The 26866-nt window shown below is 35.6% G+C and overlaps 1 long non-coding RNA gene across 1 annotated transcript in view; it reads right to left on the bottom strand.

Annotated features, from left to right (window-relative positions):
• The window catches only part of LOC132357290 (uncharacterized), a 927280-nt gene that overhangs the window by 253705 nt on the left and 646709 nt on the right, over positions 1–26866 (bottom strand). Inside the window, exon 8 of the long non-coding RNA XR_009500199.1 lies at positions 24525–24598. This is a non-coding gene — a long non-coding RNA (uncharacterized LOC132357290). The remainder of the gene's footprint in view (positions 1–24524; positions 24599–26866) is intronic.

The raw sequence follows: 26866 nt of genomic DNA, 5'->3' as shown, positions 1-26866 counted from the left end.
AGTGACAGCTTTACATCTTCTTTTCCAATTTGTATTCCTTTTATTTCTTTTTCTTCTCAGATTGCTGTGGGTAAAACTTCCAAAACTATGTTGAATAACAGTGGTGAGGGTGGACAACCTTGTCTTTTTCCTGATCTTAGAGGAAATCGTTTCAGTTTTTCACCATTGAGAATGATGTTGGCTGTGGGTTTGTCATATGTGATCTTTAGTATGTTGAGTTAAGTTCCCTCTATGCCTACTTTCTGGAGGGTTTCTATCATACATGGGTGTTGAATTTTTTTGAAAGCTTTTTCTGCATCTATTGAGATGATCATGTGGTTTTTCTACTTCAACTTGTTAATATGGTGTATCACATTGATTGATTTGCGTATATTGAAGAATCCTTGCATTCCTGGGAAAAACCCCACGTGATCATGGTGTATGATCCTTGTAATGTGCTGTTGGATTCTGCTTGCTGGTAATTTGTTGAGGATTTTTGCATCTATGTGCATCAGTGATATTGGCCTGTAGTTTTCTTTCTTTTTGACATCTTTGTCTGGTTTTGGTATCAGGGTGATGGTGGCCTCGTGGAATGAGTTTGGGAGTGTCCCGCCCTCTGCTGTATTTTGGAAGAGTCTGAGAAGGATATGTTTTAGCTCTTCTCTAAATGTTTGATAGAAATCACCTGTGAAGTCATCTGGTCCTGGGCTTCTGTTTGTTGGAAGATTTTTAATCATAGTCTCAATTTCAGTGCTTGTGAGTGGTCTGTTTAAATTTTCTATTTCCTCCTGGTTCAGTCTCGGAAGGTTGTTTTTTTCTAAGAAGTTGTCCATTTCTTCCAGACTGTCCATTATATTGGCATACAGTTGCTTGTAGTAATCTCTCATGATCCTTTGTATTTCGGCAGTGTCAGTTTTTACTTCTTTTCATTTCTAATTCTGTTAATTTGAGTCTTCACCCTTTTTTTCTTGATGAGTCTGGCTAATGGTTTATCAATTTTGTTTATCTTCTCAAAGAACCAGCTTTTCGTTTTATTGATCTTTGCTATCATTTCCTTCATTTCTTTTTCATTTATTTCTGATCTGATCTTTATGATTTCCTTCCTTCTGCTAATTTTGGGGGTTTTTTGTTCTTCTTTCTCTAATTGCTTTAGGTGTAAGATTACGTTGTTTATTTGAGATGTTTCTTATTTCTTGAGGTAGGATTGTATTGTTATAAACTTCCCTCTTAGAACTGCTTTTGCTGCATCCCATAGGTTTTGGTTTGCTGTGTTTTCACTGTCATTTGTTTCTAGGTATGTTTTGATTTCCTCTTTGATTTCTTCAGTGATCACTTCGTTATTTACTAGCGTATTGTTTAGCCTCCAAGTGTTTATATTTTTTACAGATTTTTCCTGTAATTGATATCTAGTCTCATAGCGTTGTGGTCAGAAAAGATACTTGATACGATTTCAGTTTTCTTAAATTTACCAAGGCTTGATTTGTGACCCAAGATATGATCTATCCTGGAGAATGTTCCATGAGCACTTGAGAAGAAAGTGTATTCTGTTGTTTTTGGATGGAATGTCCTATAAATATCAATTAAGTCCATCTTGTTTAATGCACCTTTTAAAGCTTGTGTTTCCTATTTTATTTTCATTTTGGATGATCTGTCCACTGGTGAAAATGAGGTGTTAAAATCCCCTACTATCATTGTGTTACCGTCGATTTCCCCTTTTATGGCTGTTAACATTTGCCTTATGTATTGAGGTTCTCCTATGTTGGGTGCATAACGATTTACAGTTGTCATATCTTCTTCTTGGATTGATCCCTTGATCATTATGTAGTGTCCTTCTTTTTCTCTTGTAATAGTCTTTGTTTTCAAGTGTATTTTGTCTGAAGTGAGAATTGCTACTCCAGCTTTCTCTTGATTTCCATTTGCATGGAATATCTTTTTCCATCCCCTCACTTTCAGTCTGTATGTGTCTCTAGGTCTGAAGTGGGTCTCTTGTAGACAGCATATATACAGGTCTTGTTTTTGTATCCATTCAGCCAGTCTATGTCTTTTGGTTGGAGCATTTAATCCATTCACATTTAAGGTAATTATCGATATGTGTGTTCCTATTACCATTTTCTTAATTGTTTTGGGTTTGTTATTGTAGGTCTTTTCCTTCTCTTGTGTTTCCTGCCTAGAGAAGTTCCTTTAGCATTTGTTGTAAATCTGGTTTGGTGGTCCTGAATTCTCTTATGTTTTGCTTTTCTGTAAAGGTTTTAATTTCTCCTTTGAATCTGAATGAGATCCTTGCTGGGTAGAGTAATCTTGGTTGTAGGTTTTTCCCTTTCATCACTTTAAATATGTTCTGCCACTCCCTTCTGGGTTGCAGAGTTTCTGCTGAAAGATCAGCTGTTAACCTTAAGGGGATTCCCTTGTATGTTATTTGTTGTTTTTCCCTTGCTGCTTTTAATATTTTTTCTTTGTATTTACTTTTTGATTGTTTGAGTAATATGTGTCTTGGCATGTTTCTTTTTGGGTTTATCCTGTATGGGACTCTCTGTGCTCCTGGACTTGATTGACTATTTCCTTTCTCATATTAGGGAAGTTTTCAACTATAATCTCTTCAAATATTTTCTCAGTCCCTTTCTTTTTCTCTTCTTCTTCTGGGACCCCTACAATTCGAATGTTGGTGCTTTTAATGTTGTCCCCGAGGTCTCTGAGACTGTCCTCAATTCTTTTCATTCAGTTTTGTTTATTCTGCTCTGCGGTAGTTATTGCCACTATTTTATCTTCCAGGACACTTATGTGTTCTTTCGCCTCTATTATTCTGCTATTGATTCCTTCTAGAGAATTTTTAATTTCATTTATTGTGTTGCTCATCATTGTTTGTTTGCTCTTTTTTGCTTCTAGGTCCTTGTTAAATGTTTCTTTTATTTTCTCCATTCTATTTCCAAGATTTGGGATCATCTTTACCATCATTTCTCTGAATTCTTTTTCAGGTGGACTGCCTATTTCCTCTTCATTTGTTTGGTCTGGTGGGTTTTTGCCTTGCTCCTTCATCTGCTGTGTGTTTCTCTATTTTCGCATTTTGCTTAACTTACTGTGTTTGGGGTCTCCTTTTTGCAGTCTGCAGGTTCATATTTCCCGTTGCTTTTGGTGTCTGCCCCGAGTGGGTAAGGTTGGTTCAGTGGGTTGTGTAGGTTTCCTGGTAGAGGGGATTGGTACCTGTGTTCTGGTCGATGAGGCTGGATCTTGTCTTTCTGGTGGGCAGGACCACTTCAGGTGGTGTGTTTTGTGGTGCCTGTGACCTTATTATGATTTTAGGCAGCCTCTATGCTAATGGGTGGGGTTGTGTTCCTGTCTTGCTAGTTGTTTGGCATAGGGTGTCCAGCACTCCTGCTTGCTGGTTGTTGAGAGGAGCTGGGTCTTATCATTGAGATGGAGATCTCTGGGAGAGCTTTCACGGTTTGATATTGCATGGAGCCGGGAGGTCTCTGCTGGACCAATGTCCTGAACTCAGCTCTCTCACCTCAGAGGCACAGGCCTGACACCCGACCAGAGAACCAAGACCCTGTCAGCCACATGGCTCAGAAGAAAAGGGAGAATAAAAGAAAGAAAAATAAAATAAAATAAAATAATGTGATTAAAATAAAAAAAATTTAATTATTAAAATAAAAAAATGAAAAAGTTATAAAAAAATGAAGGAAAGCAAGAAGAGAGCAACCAAACCAAAAAAGAAATCCACCAGTGTTAACAAGCACTAAAAACTATAGTAAAAAACAAACAAACAAAAAACGGATAGACAGAACCCTAGGACAAATGGTAAAACAAAGCTATACAGACAAAATCACACGATGAAGCATACACATACACCCTCACAACAAAAGAAAAAGAAATATATATATATATATTAAAAAAAAGGAAGAGAGCAACCAAATCAATAAACAAATCTATGAATGATAATAAACTCTAAATATTAAACTAAGATAAACATAAAACCAGAAAAAAATTAGATGTGGAAAGCAAATCTCAAGTCTACAGTTGCTCCAAAATCCACTGCCTCAATTTTGGGATGATTCGTTGTCTATTCAGGTATTCCACAGATGCAGGGTACATCAAGTTGATTGTGGAAATGTATCTGCTGCTCCTGAGGCTTTTGGCAAGTTTGAGGTCTTCTGCCAGGTTTAAGTAGGTGTTCTTTAGGGATTGTTCCACATGTAGATGTATTTCTGATGTATTTGTGGGGAGGAAGGTGATTTCTACGTCTTACTCCTCTGCCATCTTGAAGGTCTCTTTTTCTATTTGCCAAACTTTGCAAGCACTATTTCATTCAAAAGTCACAGCAGTTTGAGAACTCCTGACAAGTCAATTGCATTCTTTCCAACAGTTGCTACTGCAGGTGTCTTGAATGTGACCAACTCTTGATCCCAAGGGCAAGAAGCACGCCTTTGGGTCGAACATAGAACATAAACACGTGCAGAAATCACGCAAACCTGACATAGCAAGTGAAAACGACAAAAAAGATCCAGCTGATTGGAAGGCAATCTGATGATATAAAATCCTCCTAGCCTTCAAGCAACAGTCTGTCGAGAGAGAGGTTTTGAGTGTAGTTGTGTTTTTCTATTTCATATGATGGAAATCACTTCCAATTTGGAAAGTAATCTAGATCTTACTCCTAGCTAAATTAGACATCAGTCAAGTAAATGGTTCTTCATTTATCTTTCGTTTTTTTTTTTTTTTTGGAGTATAAAAGGGGAACCTCAAACTCTACAGGTTGTATAAATATTGCACATTCTAACATATAAGATTCAGACTCAAAAACTTATTTTACATTATATTTTAACCTCTGTTTCAGTCCTCCTTGCATAAGTACATAATAAAGGTCTGATGGTGAAGGATACTCTCTTGTCCTATGAACTCAAAATAAACCAACAAAATCTCAGTTTTACTCACTTGGAGGAGAAACTACTGCGAGTATAATCTAATATGAACAGGTCATTGAAACTCAGGGAAAAGTAAATTGAAGTCAAGATACATATGGGGGAAAGGAGCAGTTAAGGCATAATCTTAGTGTGTGAGTCCATTCAGGCCGCTATTAAAAAAAACAAAAACAAAAACAAACACCACAGACTGGGTAGCTTATAAACAACAGAAATCAATTTCTCACAGTTCTGGATGCTAGAAGTCCCAGATCAGAGTACCAGCATAGTTGGGTGAGGGCTCTCTTCCTGGTTGCAGATTTCTCCTTATATCCTCACATGGCAGAAGGGGCTAGGGAGCTTAGTTGGATCTTTTATAATGGTACTAATTCCATTCATGAGGGTTCTGCTCTCATAACTTAATCACCACACAAAGGACCCACCTACTAATGCCATCACCTTTGAGGGTTAGGATTTCAAACATATGAATTTGGGAGGGACACAAATATTCAGACAATAGCACTGAAAAAAAGCAACATTATTTTAACATTTCATGAAAACAACAAAGAAGGAATCTTAGAGTTGAGAAACTAGGAAAGCATCTATCTTCCCCTTTTAAGAGTACAGGAAAAACATCTCACTTAAACAGGAGAAATATACGATGGCAGCAGACTTCTCTTTGGGAAAAGGCAAGGTAGAAGGTTATAGAACATCATGTTTAAAGTACTAAAATATTTTTAAAAAGCCCTGACAAACTGGAATTTATAACCAGTGAAAATATTTCAAAAATTATAATGAAAAATTTTTGTCAGACATACAAAATTTGACAGATTTCATCACCAGCAGACCTAAATCATAGGAAACAATAAAAGAGGTCCTTCAGGCAAAAGGAAACTAAAACCAGATAGAAATCTGAATCTATATATAGAAGTAATGAAAAGCATGGAAATGATAAATATGTGAGTATATATATAAAGTGTTTTGCTTTAAATATCTAATTGATTATTTTAAGCAAAATAATAACAATGTATTATGGGGGTTATAAGAAATGAAGATGTAAAATGTATGACAACAATTGTTCAGAAGCAACAAGGAGAAAATGGAAATCTACTATTGTACGGTTCTTATACTATATATGAAGTAATAATATATAACTTGAAGATCATAATAAGTTAAAGAAGTACACTGTAAACTCCGAAACAACCACAAAATACCAATAAAACAAATAATTGGAAACCCTTATGGCCTACCACTTTTGCCTCACACCATAAACAAAAACTCATTCAAATTGCATCATAGATCTAAATGTAAGACGTCTTAAAATATAAAAACAAAAACCCTCACAGAATTTAAAAGATCCACAAACTGAACATTTTCAAAATTAGAAAAAAAACCCTTTATTCTTCAAAAGAAACAGAAAAAAATTTTAGAGTAGGAGGAATATTTGCAAAACTTATATCTGACAAAGGACATGTATCTGCAACATTGATATATAAAGAACTTCTTCAAGTCAGTTATAAAACCTAATTAAAAAGAGAAGAAATATTTTAACAGATACTTAATCAGAGAAGATATACAGATGGCAAATAAACTCATGAAAAGGTATTTAATGTTATTAGTCATTTAGGAAATACAAATTAAAACCATAAGGAGGGAACATTATACTCAAACTTGAGGGGCTTATCTTTAAAAGTGTCACTATAATAAGAGTCAGCAAGAATATAGGACGACTAGAAAACTCTTACAATGCTGGTAGGAATGTAAAATGCTAGAAATGCTGGAAAATAATTTGGTGGTTTCTTTAAAATTTGAATATACAACTACCATAAATCTTAGCTATTTCACTCCTAGGTATTTACCCAAGAAAGATGAAATGCTGGACAAAGACAGAATTTTACTTTGATATGAATGACTGGAAAACCAAGTGTAAAAAAAGCAATAATCAAGTTAAAATAGTTTGTATTTCTGAGTTTACAACATGTGTAAAAGTGAATTTGCAGAATAATAGTACAATGATTTGGAGAGTAGTAAATGCTGTTATAATCTACATTTCTTACATTATAAGCAAAATGGCATAATAAGCATTTAATGGATACTGAAGTAAGTTGAAGATGCATATTTTAATCAATAAAGCAATCATAAAAAAAGCACTTGTAGCTAAAAAAAAAACAATGAAAGAGTTAAAATTGAATTTAAGAAGGCCTAAATAAATGAAAAGATATATTTTCATCAATAGGAGAAATTAATATTTTAAAGATATTATCCTCCCTATTTTTAACAGTAGAGTCAACATACTCCCCTCAAAATTCCTGCAGGCTTCTTCTTTGTAAAAATTCACAACTTGATTCTAAAGTTTATTTAGAAATGAAAATGATTTGAAATAGCCAGAAAAAAATATTGTATAAGAAGTACACATTTTGATGACTAAGCACTATCTGATTTCAAGATATCTACAAAGCTACAATAATTAAGACATTGTGGGACTGGACAAAGGAACAGAATAGAATGTCAGAAATAAATTCATACATATTATCTGATTTTCAATTAAGTTGCCAATTCAATGCAATGGAGAAAGAAAATGTTTTGCAACAAATTGTACTGCAACAGGATATCCACACGGAAGAGAAAGGAACTCTACCTTCTACTACATACCAAAATTATTTTATGTCTAATATTAAACATCTAAATGTAAAGATCTAATATTTTAATCCTTCTAGCATAGAACATAAGAAAAGAAACTTTCCAATAGAAGATATGAGAATGGAAGTTAAAAGGTTCTCAAGCACCTTTATTCATTAAGGAAATGTAAATTAAAATACAGTGAGATACCACTACTTACTAGAATTTCAAAAGTCAAAAAGACTAAACAAGGAAAGGATGTTCACTCTCACTACTTTTATTTAACATAGTACTGAAAGTCCTTGCCATAGCAATAAGGTAATAAAAGACATACAGTGAGAAAGGGCAAAATAAATCCGTCCTTATTTACAGATGACACAATTATCTATGAAAAATATCCCATGGAAATTACAAAAAATTCCTAGAACTAATGAGTTCAGTAAAGTTGCAGGATACAAGATCAATACATACACATTTACCTTATTTCTATATTCTAGCAATGAACATATAAAAACTGAAATTGAAAGCACAATACCATTTACAATTGAGCCAAAAAATTAAATACTTTGGTGTAAAGTTAGCACAATTATGAGAACTGTATGCTATAAATAACAAAATACTGATAAAGAGAAATTAAAGAAGATTTAAATAAATGGAGATAACATAGTACGTTTCTGGATTGGAACACTCAACATAGTAAAGATGCCAATTTTCGCCAAATTGATATATAGATTTAATGCAAATTTTATCCAAATTCCATCAAGATTTCAAGGTAGATATGGACAAGCTTAATCTAAAATTTATATGGAGAATTTATAAGAAAAATATAGTGGGATGACTCACTCTACCTGATGTCAAAACTTACCATATAGATATAGAATCAGGGGTCTGTTATCGGCTGACGGATGGATACACAGATCAATGCAACAGGAAAGAGAGCCCAGAAATAGATGCACACAAATACTCCCAGCTGATTTTTCACAAAGTTGCAGAAACTATTCAATGGAGGATAGTCTTCTTAACAAATGCTGCTAGAGCAATTTAGAAATCCACAGGCAAAAAAATGAAACTTAACATAAAGCTCTCACATTATACACAAATTATTCAAAATTGATTATGAATTTAAATGTAAATTGTGAAACTCTAAAACATTTGGAAGAATTTTTAGAAAAAGATCTTTGGAAGCTAAGGCTGGATGATGAGTTCTTAGACATGACACAAAAAGGGTAGTCTAAAAAAGGGACACAAGATAAACTGGACTTTATCAAAATTAAAAACTTTTGCTCTGAAAAAGATTCTGTTAAGAGGATAAAAAGACAAGCTACAGATTTGGGGAAAATATTTGCAAACCACATATCTATATATGTGGTTATATATGTTAAATCTAACATATGTAAAGGACTCTCAAAACTCAGAAATAAAACAACCAAAAAGATCCAATAAGATAATGTGCAAATGATGTGAAAAGACATTTAACTGAAGAGTATGTATGGATGGCAAATAAGCATATGAAAAGATGTTCGACATTGCCTATTAGAATAGATAAAGTTAAAAAAAAAAAAGGATAATACCAAATGCTGGCGAGGATGTAGAGAAACAATTGTGCATAAATTGCTGGTGGGAATGTAAAATGGTACAGCCAATCTGAAAAATAGTTTGGTAGTTTCTTATAAAAGTAAATACACAGTCACCATACAAATTAGTAATTGCACTCTTGGGCATTTATTCCTGGGAAATGAAAGTTAAACTCACATTCACTCAGACATCTATATATGAAATTTCATAACATGTCTATTTATGACACAAAAACTGGAACCAGCCCAGATGTCCTTCAACAGTTGAATGGTACAGGGGAGGTATATGGTTTCTAGGCTAGGCCTGAGAATTAAATTGATATAAAACAGATTAATAGGAGAAAAACATACAAATTAATGTAAGTTTATGTGACACGGGAGCCTTCAAAAGGAATGAAGACCCAAATTAATGGTGAAACCTATGTGCTTTTATATTGAGTTGAACAAAGAAAGGCAATTGTGGAAAAGTAACTAAACTATGTGGAGAGGATAAAGGTAAATAAGAATTATTTTAACAAGGTCTGGTTGTACAGAATTTTCTTGGCTTTATCACCTGTCAAAGAGTGCTTCATTTTTCTTGGTATAGGGAGGGCATCTTTCACACAGGAATTTTTTAAATCTCCTTTTTTCAGGAAGAAAAGGGGAGATTAGAGTGCTCTTCTTGCATCTGCTGTTTTTCAAGTGCTTTTAGCTCAAAATAATACTTATGCCAAAGTGGCATATTTCAGGGTAGCATATTCTGCTACCCTTCAGTGGTTAAAAAAACTGCCATATCTATATTATGGCATACTACTCATCAATAAAATAAAACAAACTATTGACACGTGCAACAACTTAAATGCATCTCAAGGGCATTATGCTTAGTGAAAAAGCCAATCTCAAAAGGTTATCGTTTATATATTTTAAATGGCAAAACTATAGAGATTGAAAGCAGATTAGTGGTTGCTAGAGCACAATGATGGGGTGGGTAGAAGGGTGCTACTAATAAAGCATAGCACAGGGAAGTTCCTCTGTGGTTATGGAACAGTTTTGCCTCTTGATTGTGGTTGTCACTGTGGTTGTCATTACGCACGGGATATTAACTGCATAGAACTTTATCTACACATGCATACACACACACAGTTCAAGTGAGTGCATGTAAAGCTGATGAAACTGAATAAGGTCCGTAGTCTACTCAACAGTATTGTACAAATGTTAATTTACAATTTTGATATTATACTACCTTATGTAAGATATCACCATTTGGGGAAGCTGGGTGAAAGGTTCATAGCATTAGATTTACTCTTTTTGCAACTTCTTGTGAGTTTATAATTATTTCAAAATGAAAAGTTAAAGAAAAGTGACTAAGAAAAACAACTATCAGTAAGCATGTAGAATTTCCTTATCAGTAAGGAACTCTCAAACCTTGCTAGTCATATTAAGAACACCACAAACACTTTGGGATAAAATATTGGCAGTTTCTAAAAAAGTTAAATAATTAACTACCTTTGCCTCGATAATTCTATTTCAAGAGAAATTAAAATACATATATAAAAAAAAGATTTCTACAATGACATTCAGAGTAGCCTTGTTCTTAATAGCCCCAAAATAGAAACAATCCAACTGTCTATCAACAGTAGAATGGGTAACCAAATTGTGAAGTATTCACACATTGGAATCCTATTCAGCAATAAAAAGGAATTAACTATTGATACACACAACGACATGGATTAATCTTCAAAATATGTTAAGCATAAAAAGCCAGACACAATGGAACACAAACTGTATGATTCCATTTATATGAAATCTGAAGGCAACCAAAACCAATCTTTGGTGAAAAAAAAATTGAGAACAACGGTTGCCCATGGGTAGGGAATTTTAATTTTAAAGGGGCACAGGGAACTTTCAATGAAATGGAAACGTTCTTTATCTTGTTTCGGTTGATGGTTACATGAATGAATGTTATCAAAACTCAATGAACTGTGTAATTAGGATCTATGCATGTTAATGTATCAAGCATGAGCCATAGTAAAGGAAAAGGAAAACCTGTTGGTTCAAAGTAATGGTAGTAACACTGAAAATATTTTTTATTTTAAAATTAGGTGGAAAAATATCAGGAAAAACTTTTTGTCTAGTATGCTTATAGATACAGTAGAAACAAGTGAAGAAAACATACCTAAAATAACTGAAAGGACATATGTCAAAATACTAACAAGGGGTTGGACCATGGGTATCTTTTTCCTTTCTCTCTGCCTAGCCACCATTTGTCAGATCATGTGTTCTGATTTTTTCTTAACTAGTTTATTGAATGACCAAGACTCACTCAATAGGTTGTAAGCAGAAACCAACTTTATCATATTTTCTATTGTCCTTTAAAATCTGCTCTGGGATTATTTCTTTTTTTCCACTCCTGGTTGGACCCTCACACATGTCCCGGAGGCTTTTTGTTCCTCTTGGATCATAAGCAAATATTCCCTTTGTTTTAACATTAAGGGTCTAATCCATATAATAGCTACATTATTTTAGTTCAGTCCAGTGTAATAGTTAAAACTCTAAACTCTAATTTAAAGTTTTTCCCTTCTCCCAGGTAGGGCCTGACCCAAACTAGAAACCTGGAATTGGGGTAGATGGGCATAGTACATGACTACTCTATTTTCTAATTCACCTCCTCTTTGCTCACTATCCAAGATTTCTGTTCCCTACAAAGTTTTAGTGAGGAAGAAACATAAAGTGCAGCAAAATGTTAAACTAGCACTGTGGCCCTCTGAATATAGAGATGTAATATTATTGGTTTTTTCACTTGTGGGGTTCGTTTTGGAGGTTCCATAAAAGAGACCTCTCAATGTAGATGATCTAATGAGAAAATGCCTCTTTTTAAAATTGATTTCTTAAAATCTTCCCATTTATCTGATGAGCTTTGGGTTTCATTGCAATATTGGAGTTAGATCATCCCACCATTGTCCCTTCTAAGATTCACCAGGCTGATTTTCTTTAAAAAGATCCACAGTTACTTCTTAAAAACATGTACCTTTGCCCCTTTTCAGAGGAAGTTCAGCCTGCTGTAAACGGAGCCCTGTTTATTTTACAGCCTTGGGCCAATGGTACTAGTTAGTCTCTCACCTTTAGCTTTTTCAGGCAAGTAACAGTCTTATGTCTCACAAACTTCATAAACACTTTTCAAACTCTCCCAGTGGTACCCTGAAGCCTCTCTCTAACTTGCTTAAGACTTAAGAGTCTTCCTCTGCCCCATGCTAGAGCATGCACAGGACAATGCAATTCTCTCTAAAGATAATTTCCCTATCCATTTCCATATTAAGTCTTAAATATTCGCCAAGTAGATGAAAATATAATATTGACTGAACCTGTTTCATAATCCCATAGCATTTGTTGAACATGAGGTCTAGTTCTAGAACCACCACATCTAGTCAAGAAAGTTGTCCTGCACAAAAAGACACCTAGCAGAGGTGTTGTTCAGCTTACCAAGCCTTGTGCTAACCCCCAAGGATGGGTTCCTCTGTGCTCCCATAGCACAGTATGCACCCCTTTTATCATGACACTACAATAGTATCATTTTTGGTTTTACTTATTTCTCTCCCTCACTAGATAGTAAAGTCTGTCTTTCCTCTGTGTGTTTAAAGGTCCTGAAAATGCTTGGCACATTATTAGATGACCAATAAATATTTGCCAAATAAATGAATAAACCTATTTTTACCATATAATCTAATGAGAAAGTAGACTATAGTGCCCTGTTGCAATATTTCACCTGTTTTTGTGTTACTGCTTTACTTTTTGACTTCTCTTGTGCACTGACAACATAGCAAGGACTTTCAAGATGGGAATCTAAAACATGGCCTCAGAGAAGACATACAAATTAATTGAGCTCATTTTGTTGTAAAAAGCAGAACAAATATAAATTTCAAGTTGGTCACAATCACTGTATTAAGGGACTCTTTAAAATGATTTCCACAGAGTTAATTAAAAATGTTTCTTGTTATCTAGGTTCTTAATTGGTTTATACTGTTTTCTTAGTGAGAAACTTCAGGAGAGACCCAGCAGACAAATACTGAATAAATTATCATATGTTAAGCAAAACTGTGTAAATGTTCTGAAGTGAACAAGCTGATGGTAAAGGCAGTTAAAAAGGAACATGGACTTTGCAATGGAATCTTTTAAGAAGAGCTCAGAGACCCTTTCCAGTTTTTATGATTTGCTGAGCACAGATGGCGGCATAAAAGGCCTAGCACTAACAAAAACTAGATTATTTCCTTCTCAGTATGTAAGTTCCACATAATTAAAATTTAACAGATTTGTTGTGAAACATGGTGGAGATTACAAAATGGTCTTGCTATATAATTTTTACATTTTAATTATCCTATAAAAAGAGCATAATAATACACATAATGTTTAGGAATATTATTCTCTTCCACCTGGAAATGATAGATATTATAACTAGCGCTTTAAAATTTTTTTCCATTTTGATAAGTACATTGCAATGAGAGTTTGATTACATCTGAGTAGTGTTAACAATTTTGCCTTAACAGAGGGCAGTAAAATATTCACACATCACCACATCATAATAATAAAATAATGTTACATATCATTTTAACAAACTGAAAAAAGTCAGGATAAATATATTTTCACAGGCACAGAGTAGTTGAAGAATTTCTGGGTTCCCACAGGATAAATTCAGCTACCAAAATCTGAATCTTTATATTACCATCAGAAAATCATGTATGATTATCTGTATCAAGAGGAATAAACTAAATTCTCAATACCCCCTGTCTACAGCTTAGTTAAGATTTAGAGACTAGTACAATTTTTAAAATACTTGAAAGTATGAACTAAGCATTCCAAACCAGTCAAACATGTTCAGGGCCCAAGCCCGAGTAGAATATCAGATAGACCATATGGAAAACAGGAGAAAGGAGCCGGGAACAAAGAGAGCAGAGGTAGAACCAGAAAAATATCACTTCTGGAAAAAGAAGATTCCTTTATGAGAGAGAAAATGATTAGAAAAATCTGAAAACTGATATATCAGAAAACTGGATAGTTGTGAATTTCAAGAAATGGTCACGGAAGTGTGCAGAGCCAGAAGTAGCAGTCTTGGGAAGACACCACGTCTGCAAGAAAAAGGATGGAACTTGGAAGAGGGATGCATCCTGTGGATGCTTTGTAGAGAGAGGAAAAAATGAAACAGGGAGAGGAGGGGAGAAAATGAATAAATGAGGGTAATTTAAGGGTCCTAGAGAAACAAAAGTAAATGATAAAATCAAGCTCTACCACCTGCATAAAAATATGCCATTGATTTTTTTAAGAAGCACTTTATTTAAAATTAGAAACCTAATTCATAAACAAAATGCCTTAAATGCATCAAATATTGCTGGTCCTGAAGAAGTAAGACATTAAAAACAGAAAACACAAATATATTAGTATGAAACTATTTTAAAAAGAAGAAAGTGATCATCAAATTATTCCAGCTAATAAAAATTATCTGGAAACATAAACAAAAACAAGATAAAACATGAAGAACTAAAAAACTATAATGAGTACTGTAATGTGAATTTAACATTCAGAAAAAGTAAATTTCAGATATGAAATAAAACCTCTAATCAGAAATTCAAAACCTCAGGTGCAAACAAACATACAAACAAAAAGAAATGAGAGGTGATCCAACTCAGGAATGCAATTGAAGAAAAAAGAATAAGAAATAAAGATCATCATACAAGGTGCCCAAGGGAGAATGGATTCAAATAAATATCCAATAAGAGAAAAAGAAGAAATAAAAATGACCAAGTACCTGATAATGATCGAGTAACGACTTCTCCAAGAAAAACTGTAAACTCTGTACACAAATCAAAGTCACAGGGGAGTGAACAAAAGCAGAAAGATTTTGCTAGAGGGTCCATGAACTGAGACAGGCAGATGTACAGCGTGAGTACCCTGTTTTTACTATTTGTAGCATGAGAGGTGGTGTAGTTGGTGCTTTATAGGGAAAACTCAAGGCTTTCTGACCTTGGGGACAAGAAGATTGAGTCTGGAGTAACCATAACATTGGAAAGAGAGATCAGGGAACCAAGAAACAAACACCCAGAGAGTAGATCTTTATATCTCCTAATAACTCTGGCTGATGCTCCAGCCACACATGTGCAGAGTATACTCAAACTAATAAGAACTAATATTAAGAACTATTATATGAACTAATATATGAACTCATTTGCTATACAAGAAACAGAGTTTTCATTTTGAACTCAGTGATCTTAATTGCCTACTAAAACAAAACACTCATCAGAGAAAAATAAAAGAACACAGAGTCTTCAGAATTTAGCTTTCATAATATCTTGGATACAACTCAAAATAATATGAAAAAAGGGGAACTAGGAGAATGTGATTACTTTTCAAGAGAAGATAATCAGCTAGCATAAACCCCAAGATCTACCAATGATGAAATTAATAAACAAATATTTCAAAGCAGCCGTTATAATTATCCTCAACAGTGCAAAGCTGCACACTCACAAATAGCAAAAAGATAGTAAATCTTATCAAATAAACAGAAATGTTTTAAAAATGGAAATTGTAGTTAAAAAATAATATTAGAGATTTAAAATCATATTCTCTGGATTGACTTAATAGCACAATGGCACTGACAAAAGAGTCTGTGAACTCGAAGACACATTGATAGAAATTATATAATCTGAAGAACAAGTGGAAAGGACTTTTTTTTGTTTGTTTTTGGCCATGTGGCTTGTGGGATCTTAATTCCCTTACCAGCGATTGAACCTGGGCCCTCGGAAGTGAGAGCACAGAGTCCTAACCACTGGACCACCAGGGAATTCCCAGAAAGGACTTTAAGAAATGAACACAAGAGAATGGAAAGACAAATCACACTGGGAAGAGATATTTGCAAAAGATATATCTGATAAAGGACTATTATAAAAAATATACAAAGAAGTTTTACAACTCAACAATAAAAAATAAACAAGCCTCCAAAGAAGACATACAGATGGCCAACAGGCACATGAAAAGATGCTCAACATCGCTAATTATTAGAGAAATGCAAATCAAAACTACAATGAGATATCACCTCACACCAGTCAGAATGGCCCTCATCAAAAAGTCTAAAAATAATAAATGCTGGAGAGGGTGTGGAGAAAAGGGAACCCTCCTACACTGTTGGTGGGAATGTAAATTCGTACAGCCACTGTGGAAAACAATATGGAGGTTCCTTAAAAAACTAAAAATAGAGTTACCATATGATCCAACAATCCCACTCCTGGGCATATATATCTGGAGAAGACTCTAATTCAAAAAGATACATGTACCCCGATGTTCATACCAACACTGTTTACAGTAGCCAAGACATGGGAGCTACCTAAATGTCCATCGGCAGAGGAATGGATAAAGAAGATGTGGTATATATATACACACAATGGAATATGAATCAGCCATAAAAAAAGAATGAAATAATGCCATTTGCAGCAACATGGGTGGACTTAGAGATTATCATATTAAGTGAAGTAAGTCAGACAAAGACAAATATCATATGATATCACATGTGGAATCTAAAAAAAGGATACAAATGAACTTATTTACAAATAAGTATATATATTCAGCTGTATAAGTATATATATATAAGTATATATATTCAGCTGTACACCTGAAACATTGTAAATCAACTAAACTTCCATTTAAAAAGTGAAAAAAAAAAATAAAACAACCCAAATAAAAAATGGGTCAAAGACCTTAACAGACACCTCACCAAAGATATACAGATGGCAAGTGAGCATACGAAAAGATGCTCCACATCATATGCCATGAGGGAAATGCAAATTTATACACAATGAAATACCACTAATACACACCAATTAGAAAGGTCAAAACCTGCACAAAGATGTTTATAGCACCTTTATTCATAATAGCCAAAACTTAGACGCAATCACAATGTCCTTCAGTAGGTGAATGGCACATCCAGAGCATGGAATATTATTCAGCACTAAAAAGAAAAGAGCTATCAGGCCATGAAAAGATGTGGAGTAAACTTACGTGCATATTACTAAGTGAAACAAGTCATCTGAAAAGGTTGTATGCTGTATGATTACAACTATAAGACATTCTGGAAAAGGGAAAACCATAGAGAAAGTAAAAAAAAACAGTGGTTGCCAGGGTTATGGGGGAAGGAGGGATGAATAGGCAGAGCACAGGACTTTTAGGGCAGCGACACTATTCTGTATGATACTAAATTGGTGGATACATGTCTTTTTCCAAACTTTCTTGGTGCTGGAATATATAGCACCAAGAGTGAACCCTAATATAAACTGTTTTTTTTCTAGTTCCTTTTTAAAATTAAAATAAACTGTGTACATCTATTATTTTCCCTAATTCAGTTAACAATTTTATTACTAATGTTTTGAATTCTTTATCCGGTAATTGTTTATTTCTGTTTCATTACTTTTTTTTCAGGGATTTTCTCTTGCTCTTTCAATTGAGACCAATTCCTCTGCCTTTTCATTTTTGCTTCACTGTCTCTGCCTCTATGAATTTAGGTAAAACAGTTACCTGTTGTGGTCCTGAAGGGGTGACCTTATGTGGAATCATCCCTATACAGACTGTGTGTTCCCAGTGCCTTTGGTAGGAGAGCTGGGTCTGATACGGATGCAAGTCACATCTTTCCTCAGGGTGTGCTGGCAGCTATCACCTTGGTAGTGGGTGGGCCTGGAGATGGAGGGACTAGAGCGGGAGGTAGGTGTGAGGTGGGTCTCCCCCTCTGCTCAGTGGCTGTCAGAACACTATCAGAGCTGGGGTCTGCTCCCAAGTTGCTGGAGTGTAAGCCTTAAGGGTCAGGCCCACTCTGGCTCTGTTCCCTTTAAGTGCGTTTTCCTCTCTCCCTGCACTGGGACCCTTGTCTCAGAGTGGGGAAGTGGGGACCCCAGTGGAGACCACTGGGGCCCTTGTGGTCTCTTGGCTCATGTCAGCCACAGACAGAGGTCCAAACTATCTCTGATGTGCTGCCTACACAGGCACCCACAATTGTTTCCCTCACTCAGCTCAGATGCAGCCTACGGTGCAAGTCCCCTTTGTCCCTCACAGCTAATCACTGCCTCCAGCCTCCATTGCCCCAGCAGGGCAGGTGGGTCTTGCATGGAATCTCAGCATGTATTGGGAGCTGAGCTGTGGTGGAACGGCTGCTATCAGAGATCTGGGCTGCTTCTTTTTTTAATATAGTCCACTACCTGCCTTCTAAGGAAGGCAGATCAGATTAACCACAGCAGTTTTTTGGGGTTTTTTTGATTGCATTGGGTCTTCTTTGCTGCGCGTGGGCTTTATCTAGTTGTGGCAAGCGGGGGCTACTCTTTGTTGCTGTGCATGGGCTTCTCATTGCGGTGGCTTCTCTTGTTGCGGAGCACGGGCTCTAGGCGCATGGGCTTCAGTAGTTGTGGCATGCAGGCTCAGTAGTTGTCGCACACGGGCTTAGTTGCTCCGCGGCATGTGGGATCTTCCGGGACCAGGGATCAAACCTGTGTCCCTTGCATTGGCAGGCAGATTCTTAGCACTGAGCCACCAGGGACGTCTCAGCGATCTGGGCTGCTTCTGATGCACTGCTTGAGTAAGTGCCAACAGTGGCTGCTGCCGCACCACCCTGACTCCGCCATGGAACCAGGTCACCTCTGCGTTCCAGATCCAGTGGGTTTTCTCCTTAGTTGTGGCCACCCAAGATCCAGTGCACTCATGCTGTGACATGGAGTGAGCAGGGCCAGAGTCTTTGCTTGGCTTGGGCTCTGGTTCACTGCAAGGTGGTCACGGGAAACTCAGCAGCCACTAGAGCAGACCTCTTTCCACCCTGTTACAGGAGCAAGCCAGAGGGGTGTGCACTTCTCAAGAGTGGAGTCCAGCCTTCCCACTGCCCTCATTTTAGTCCCAACAGTCCCCCAACCAGCCGAGGGGGCTTGTCTCCCTTGTGCCCATTTGGACTAGGGCACCCAATCTGTGGCTCTCACCGCTCACTCCCCAGGATGAGTGTCCACCTATGTACTCTCCTTCTTCCTCTGTCCCCTCCCAGGGGCATAGGTCCTGACCCAATAGCTTTTCTTTGTTTCCTACCTGATTACACATGTATCTTTCATACAGCCTTCGTTGTACAAGAGTCCTTCTGCCAGTTCCCAGTAAGAATTGTTCCACATGTAGATGTATTTTTGATATGTTCATGGGAGGAGGTGAACTCCACACCTTCTTACTCTACCATCTTGATCAATCTCCCCTAATGTAAACCATGAATTTTGGGTGATAATGATGTGTCAGTGTAGAGTTACTGATTGTAACAAATGTAACATTCTGGTTTGGGATGTTGGTAGCTAATATGTTGTTACATTTTTTATTTTCTGTGTATTATGATGTTTTGAAATCTTAAAAACCTTTCTCCCTGGGGAGAGAATGCCACTCCCTGGGCTAACCAATTCTTAGAGATAGTAAAAAGCTCAACCAGGAGCATGTCTTTGGTATGGAAATTAACTAATCCAGAGCCACACCTCTTCTATCTGGTCTATACACCCCAGTAAGCAATATTCCTCTGTCTTAATCATCGCAGGGCCAGGTACCAGGCAACCAGGTGCCATCTCTTTGGCTTAGAGCCCGCCAAAATTTTAGCCAATCCTAAACTGTTTTCCTTGCCCTACTCGCTTTTCCTGTGGAAACTCCAGTAAACTCTGTGGCTTAGGCTGTCCTCTTACTCATGTGCTTTCTGCCTCTTGACTTATGCTAGTGCTCTCCCATGTGGCCCTGAGTTATGTGCCGTGCCTGCTGTTTCCAGGACCTGTGAGTATAATAAACTTTGTTTTCCTGAGCCTCTCCTCTATTTCCTCTTGTGCCACAGATGACTGACCGTCCCCCAGAAGAACACAGAAGAGTGAAGGAGACTATGCTTGTGCGGGGGAAGGGGATATATGGTAACTCTCTGTGTTTTCCATTCAAATGTGCTATGAACCTAACACTACTCTAAAGAAAGTTTTTTTTTGTTAATGAACAGATTTGCAGAGACTTGGTAGTTAATAACAATTTGACTAAAGTATATGTAATTGGGGTCCCAGAAGGAGAAGAAAGAGAAAGTAGGGCAGAAAATAAATTTGAACAAAAATGGCTATAATATTTCTAAATTAGATGAAACATGTAAATTTACAGAATCTGGATGCTAATGGAACTCCAATCAGAATAAACATTTAAGTAGTCCCTGTCTGGGCATTTTATAATCTAATAGTTGAAAGTTGAAATAAAGAAAATCTTGAAAGTAGCAACAGGGAAATGGCATATTATGTACAGAAGAGCCATGATTCATTTAATAATTAGCTACTCATCAGGAAGTATGGAGGCTATAAGAGAATGAAGGAACATATTTAAATTAGTGAATAAAAAAATAAACCTGCCAACCATATTTTCTTTTTCCAATGAAAATATCCTTCAATAATGAAGGGAAAATAAAGACATTTTCAAATAAAAGAAAAACAAAGGAATGTGTTGCCACTAGGCCTATATTGCAGGAAGTAGTAAAGGGAGATATTCAGGCAGAAGGGAGTTTATACCAAGTGGAAACTTGGATCCTCAGAAAGGAATGAAGATCACTGGAAATGGTAAATACAAAGATAATTTTTCCTTTAAATTACTCCAAAACACGTATGACAGTTTAAAGCAAACTTTATAACATTTCTTACGGTATATAATCTATGGTAATATAACATATTTAATAACTAAAACATAAAAGATGGGAAGGAGATAAATTGACCTTTATGGTTTGAAGGTTTCTACATTTTATGGAAAGTCATGCAACATTAACTCTAAGTAGATTGTGAAATGTTAAGGATGTAGCTGTAATCTTGTAATATACTTTTAAAAATGCTATCTTAGCCCAGTTTTGAGGCCCTGGTTAGAGGCAGGTCAGTTCCTCTTCTTGAGCAGCCAATTAAGTTCACACTCCCTTACCAGTCTCACACTTAGGACCACTATATACCTGCACTAATTGCCCCAGAGCTAGATACCAGATAATCAGGGACAACCTCTATGCCTCAGAGCCAAGTGAAATGATTTAAACCAGCCAATCTTAAACCTGATTGTCCTGCCTCACCCTTTTCTTCCCACAGAAACAATAAAAGTGCTTTCCCACAGTTTCCCTTTCTCCCTCTGCCTCTAGTACTGCCTGAGTCGTCCTGGGTATGTTCTTCTCAGGGACCTGTAAGTATAACAAACTGTAAAACTCTTTCTGGTTTCACTCTCTTGGTGTGCATCTGGCCTCACCATCTCACCATACCTCACCCAAAGTAATATGGTTACAATAAATCCCTATAGGAGTCACTGAAAAAAAGGAAGCAAGTAAGCATAGGAAAAAAAAAACAAAAAGAGAGCAAGCCAATGAAAAAATTTAAATGGAATACTAAGATTTAGTCAAATAATATAAAAAAAGACAGAAAAAAAGGAAAAGAGTTAAAAAGCAGAAAGGGTAAATTGAACACAAATGTTAAAATGGTAAGCATGAACCAGTAGAACCAGTATTAATTATTAAACTTTGATGAACCAAACACTATAATAAAAAGACATATATTATAAGAATGCATGAAAAAACAAGACTCAACTACATGCTGTGTACAAAAGACACATCTTACATATAAAAACATCAGATGAAAGTAAATGGATTAAAAATGTATACCATGCAAGCAGTATGCATAAAAAGGCTGAAACAACTGTTTAGTATAAAACAGATCTAAGACAATAAGTATTATCAAAAATAATATGGTACATTTCATAAGGATTAAGGGGATGATTCATCCCTATGACTTAACTCATAAATATGCATCTACCTAATAATAACAGAGCTATGGAGTTTATACTAAAGCAAAAATTCATAGAACTCGAGAGAGAGAAAGAGACAATGCCACAATCATAGTAGGAGATATTGTCAAGAGTAAGAAGATCAACCTGACAATCCCAAGTAAGGATTCCCACCACATGGAGTACATCAAAGATCATAATAATGCCAGCACCCAGACGTAGGAGTCCATAGACCCCAGCCCACTGCATCTTCTGTGGGTTCGGATTCACTAAGGAAGACTCAATACCAAGGCACTGGTTGGAAAAACACTTTATTCACAAAAAGGAGAAGAGTCAAAGCAAGATCAGTGTCTGTAGTGTACGCTGGTCTCCCATGGCCAGTTGGTCCCTCCCAACACCCAACACAGGGCATGCCCGGCAAAGACCCCGTTCTCTTCTAATGGGAGTGGGCTGGCCAGGTACCATATGACACACATGCTTAAGTAATGTAAGGAAGTTCACTTTGTATCCAGGAGAGAGGAAAGGTTGTTCCTAATAAGGAGGAAGACTCTGGGGCCAAGCGACAATTCATCACCCATCTTCCTTACAGGGGAATGTTTCAGGCCCAGGGCACTGATTGGGCAATCCTAGAGAGGGGTGGCAGGTCATGAAATGGCTGCTTCCCCAACACAAAGTTATCTATTCCAATAAGAACAAAAAGCTGCCTCTTCTATGATGGAAACAGTGTACTGCGATCAACCTGCCACCAGGTGGCTGGCTGATCACCCAGAGGAATGATGCCATACTGAAGACTCAGTATTGTCCTCTGCTGCTGGCAGATTGGGCACTCAGGTGGCCATAGCCATGGCAGGTCACAGGATGGCTGCTTCCCCAACACATACTAACACTACTCTCTCAGAAATTGGTAGAACAACTAGATAAAATCAGCAAAGACATAGAAAATATGAAAAACACTATCAACTGCTTTGAACTATAGCCAACAACTGCGGAATACACATTCTTTTTATATGCACATGATGTAATTATCAATCTAAGGGCATAAAGTCAATATCAACAAATTTAAAATGATTGATATAGTACAAAATATGCTTTTTGACCAGAGTGGAATTAAAGTAGAAATCAGTAACAATAAGATATATATTATGAAAACTCCAAATTTTTGGAAATTAAAAAACATACTTCTACATAACTCTGGGTGAAAGAAGAAATCAAAAGGAAAATTAGGAAATGCTTTAAACTAAAAATAATAAAAATATGACATTGAAATTTGTGAGATGCTTCTAAAGAAGTAATTAGTCAAATACAGTTACAGCTTTAAATGCATATATTAGAAGCAAAAAAGATCCAAAACCAATGACCTAAGGATCTATATAAAGAAATTAGACAAAGAAGAAAAAAATTAAACCAAAATAAATAGAAGGAAGGAAATAATAATGATAAGGGCAGATATCAATTAAACAGAAAATAAACAAAAATTAGAGAAAATTAATGAAACAAAGCTGGTTCTCAGAAAAAATCAATAAAGTTGATCAAGACAAAAAGAGAGAATATACTAATTACTAGTATCAGAAATAAAAGTGGGAAAATAACTATAGACATTACAAACATTAAAAGAATAATAAGGGCGGCTTCCCTTCCCGGGTGGTGCAGTGGTTAAGAATCCTCCTGCCAATGCAGGGGACGTGGGTTCAAGCCCTGGTCCAGGAAGATCCCACATGTCACGGAGCAACTAAGCCCGTGCACCACAACTACTGAGCCTGTACTCTAGAGCCCACAAGCCACAACTACTGAACCCACGTGCCACAGCTACTGAAGGCTATGCGCCTAGAGTCTGTGCTCCGCAACAAGAGAAGCCACCGCAATGAGAAGCCTGTGCACCTCAACAAAGAGTAGCCCCCGATCGCCGCAACTAGAGAAAGCCCACATAGAGCAACGAAGACCCAACACAGCCAAAAATAAATAAATTAAATAAATAAATTTTTTTTAAAAAAAGAATAATAAGGGGATATTGCAAAAAGTTTTCCTGCCAAGAAATTTGACAATTTACATTAATTGTCAACTCCTTGAATAACACAAATTACCAAAACTGACACAAGAAAAAATAAAATAATGCATTGCCATATACAAATTAAAGAAATTGAATTCATAGTTAAAACCCTTCTTTCAAAGAAACTTCAGGCCCAGGTGGCTTCATTACTAAATGTCATCAAACATTTTAAGAGAAATAATAGCAATCATATACAAACACTTTCAGAATATAGGAAAAAATGAATATGTATCAGCTCACTTGAGATCATTATCTCATTAATACTAAAACCACACACAGACAGTACCAAAAAAGAAAACTACAGATCAGTATTCCAATGAATATAGATACAAATTTTTTCAGAAAATATTATGAGACCATATTCAGCAACCCCAAAGGGTTTGAACCTAGGACTTCAAACTTATTACCCAAAAAATCAGTCAGTGCAAATAACCATATTGATAAAATAAAAGACAATAAAGCATATAATAATTTCAGTAGATGTAGGAAAAGCACTGTATATCCAACAGCCACTAAAGGTAAAAATTCTCAGAAAACTAGAAATAGAAACATCCTCACATTGATAAAAGTTATATAAAAATTACCAACAGCTTTTATACTCGATGATGAAATACTGACTGCTTTTACCTTAAGATGGGGAACAAGGCAGAGATGTCCGCTCTCAGCACTGCTATTCAGCATGACATTAAGGGTCTCAGTAACTGGAATAAAGTAAGAAAAAGAAATAAAAGACATTAGCAGGGAATAATAAAATTATTTCTGTTCATAAAAGACATGATTGTTTACACAGAAGTCCCTGAGGAATATACATGACATGTTCATATGAATAAAATCTTAAGGAAATTACGACAGAGCTATTAGAACTAATAATTTAATTTAGCAAGGTCAAAGGATACAAGGTCAGTATGCCTTTTTTGAAATTAAACCTTTTTGTTCTTTGAAAGATACAATGGAAGAACATGAAAAGGCAAGCAACAGATTTGGAGAAAATATTTGCAAACATATCTGTCATGTCTCTGAAAAATACTTAAATAGAATATATAAAGACAATATTAAGATGATAAATCAATTAATCAGCAAAATATTTTAATAGACACTTCATCAAGAAGATATATTAATGGACAATGAGCAAATATAGATGCCACCACTAGGCATCAGGGAAATAGAAATTGAAAGCACAATATTAAAATACTACACATCCACTATAATGGCTAAAATTTGAAAGACTAACAAAACTCAGTGTTGGCAAAAATATAAAGGAACCAGTCGTTGGTGGGATTGCAAAATGGTAAAATCTCATTGGAAAATAGTTTGGCACTTCTTTATGAAATTAAATGCACATTTACTGTATAATTCAGCAATCCCATTCCTAGATATTTACTCAAGTGAAATAAAGACATACATCCACAAAAGACTTATATGTGAATTAAGACTTCATTATTCTCAGCTTCACTATTCATAATATTCAAACATTTGAAATAACCTCCATGCCCATCAACTGGTAAATAGATTTTTAAAAATAGAGTAAATCTGTGCTATTGATATCTACTCAACAATAAGAAGGAATGAACCACTGATACATGGAACAATATGAGGTGAATCTTAAAAGCATTCTGAGGGGGAAAAACATATAACTATTTGCATGGAATTCTACAGAAGGCAAAAATATAATGTAGAAAGCATATTAGTATATTAGTTGGCACCTGGGGTTGTGATTTTGGGGATGAAATTTAATACAAACAGGACTAAGGTAACCTCATGGTATGATGGTAATATTCTACATTTTGATTATGGTCATTAATCATTATAAGACTGTATAAAACTGTATACCTAAAAATGGAGCATTTTAGAATGTGTTTGTATAACTTCTACCTCAATAAAGATGGGCAAAAAAAGCAGCCAAGAAAATGAAAACATAATAATGAAGAGATAAAAATTATGTGTGAATTGATAAAGCAAATAAGCAAAGAAAATATAGCATGCTTATAATTTGGGTTCTTAAAGAAGAAAACAGAAACAATGAAATATAAATGATATTCAAAACTATAACCAAAGAGAACTTTTCCATGGATAGGAGATATGAATCTAAATGCTTAAAGGACTTATTGTGATATCTGAGTTGTTTGTACCAGAATGTCCTAATAAAACTATTAGACCTTATATATAAAGAGTACATCCTCAGGTCTCCTGAGGATGGGGAGAAACTAGACCTTTACAAAGGAAAGAAATCAAGTTGGCGTCAGTCTTCACAACATCTAGGTGTGAAGCAATAGAGTGGAGCATTATTTAAAACAAACAAAAAAATCTCAAAGAAATATATTGTAGCCAGACTTTACATCTAACCATACTGTCTGTCATTCAATTTTAAAAGCTATAGAAAAACAGTTTCAATCATTTAAGTACTTAGATAGTACTACATTCAGATATCTTTTCAGATGAATCTAGTAGAAGACTAGCTTTATCCAATCAAGGTATGACTGGGGATACTCAGGCAAAAGAACTAATGGTGAATACTGAATATTTTCAATTATAGAACTGAGACTAAAAAGTGGAAACAATCATGGACGATTAGCATGCCAGTGATATATGTTCAAAGTAGAAATAACACATCTAAAAAATGGGAAGAGAAGGGAGAGAGAAACAAAAACATATAAATCTCATTGATTGTTACATAAGTAATATGTGGGAGTCAAATGATCTTGTTTAAAGATGACTTAAAAATGGGAGAAGCCAAATTTTAAAAGGGGGTGTAGAGCATTATAGAAGATGCTAGATTAAAGATGCACCTTCCTAGATAGTAAAAGAAAGAACAAGGAAAACTGACCACATTGAGAAGAGATCTAGAAAATATAAAATAAGACATATTAATATAGCATAAGTAGTATGAAATAATTGATACCAAAATAATTCATTTATATAAGGGTAAATGGGCTTAACTCCCTTATTAAAAGAAGAATTTGAGATTGGCT

The sequence above is a fragment of the Balaenoptera ricei genome, chromosome X (assembly GCF_028023285.1).
Source record: "Balaenoptera ricei isolate mBalRic1 chromosome X, mBalRic1.hap2, whole genome shotgun sequence".
In the NCBI taxonomy this organism is placed as follows: domain Eukaryota; kingdom Metazoa; phylum Chordata; class Mammalia; order Artiodactyla; family Balaenopteridae; genus Balaenoptera; species Balaenoptera ricei.
This window is presented reverse-complemented; position numbering and strand designations above follow the sequence as displayed.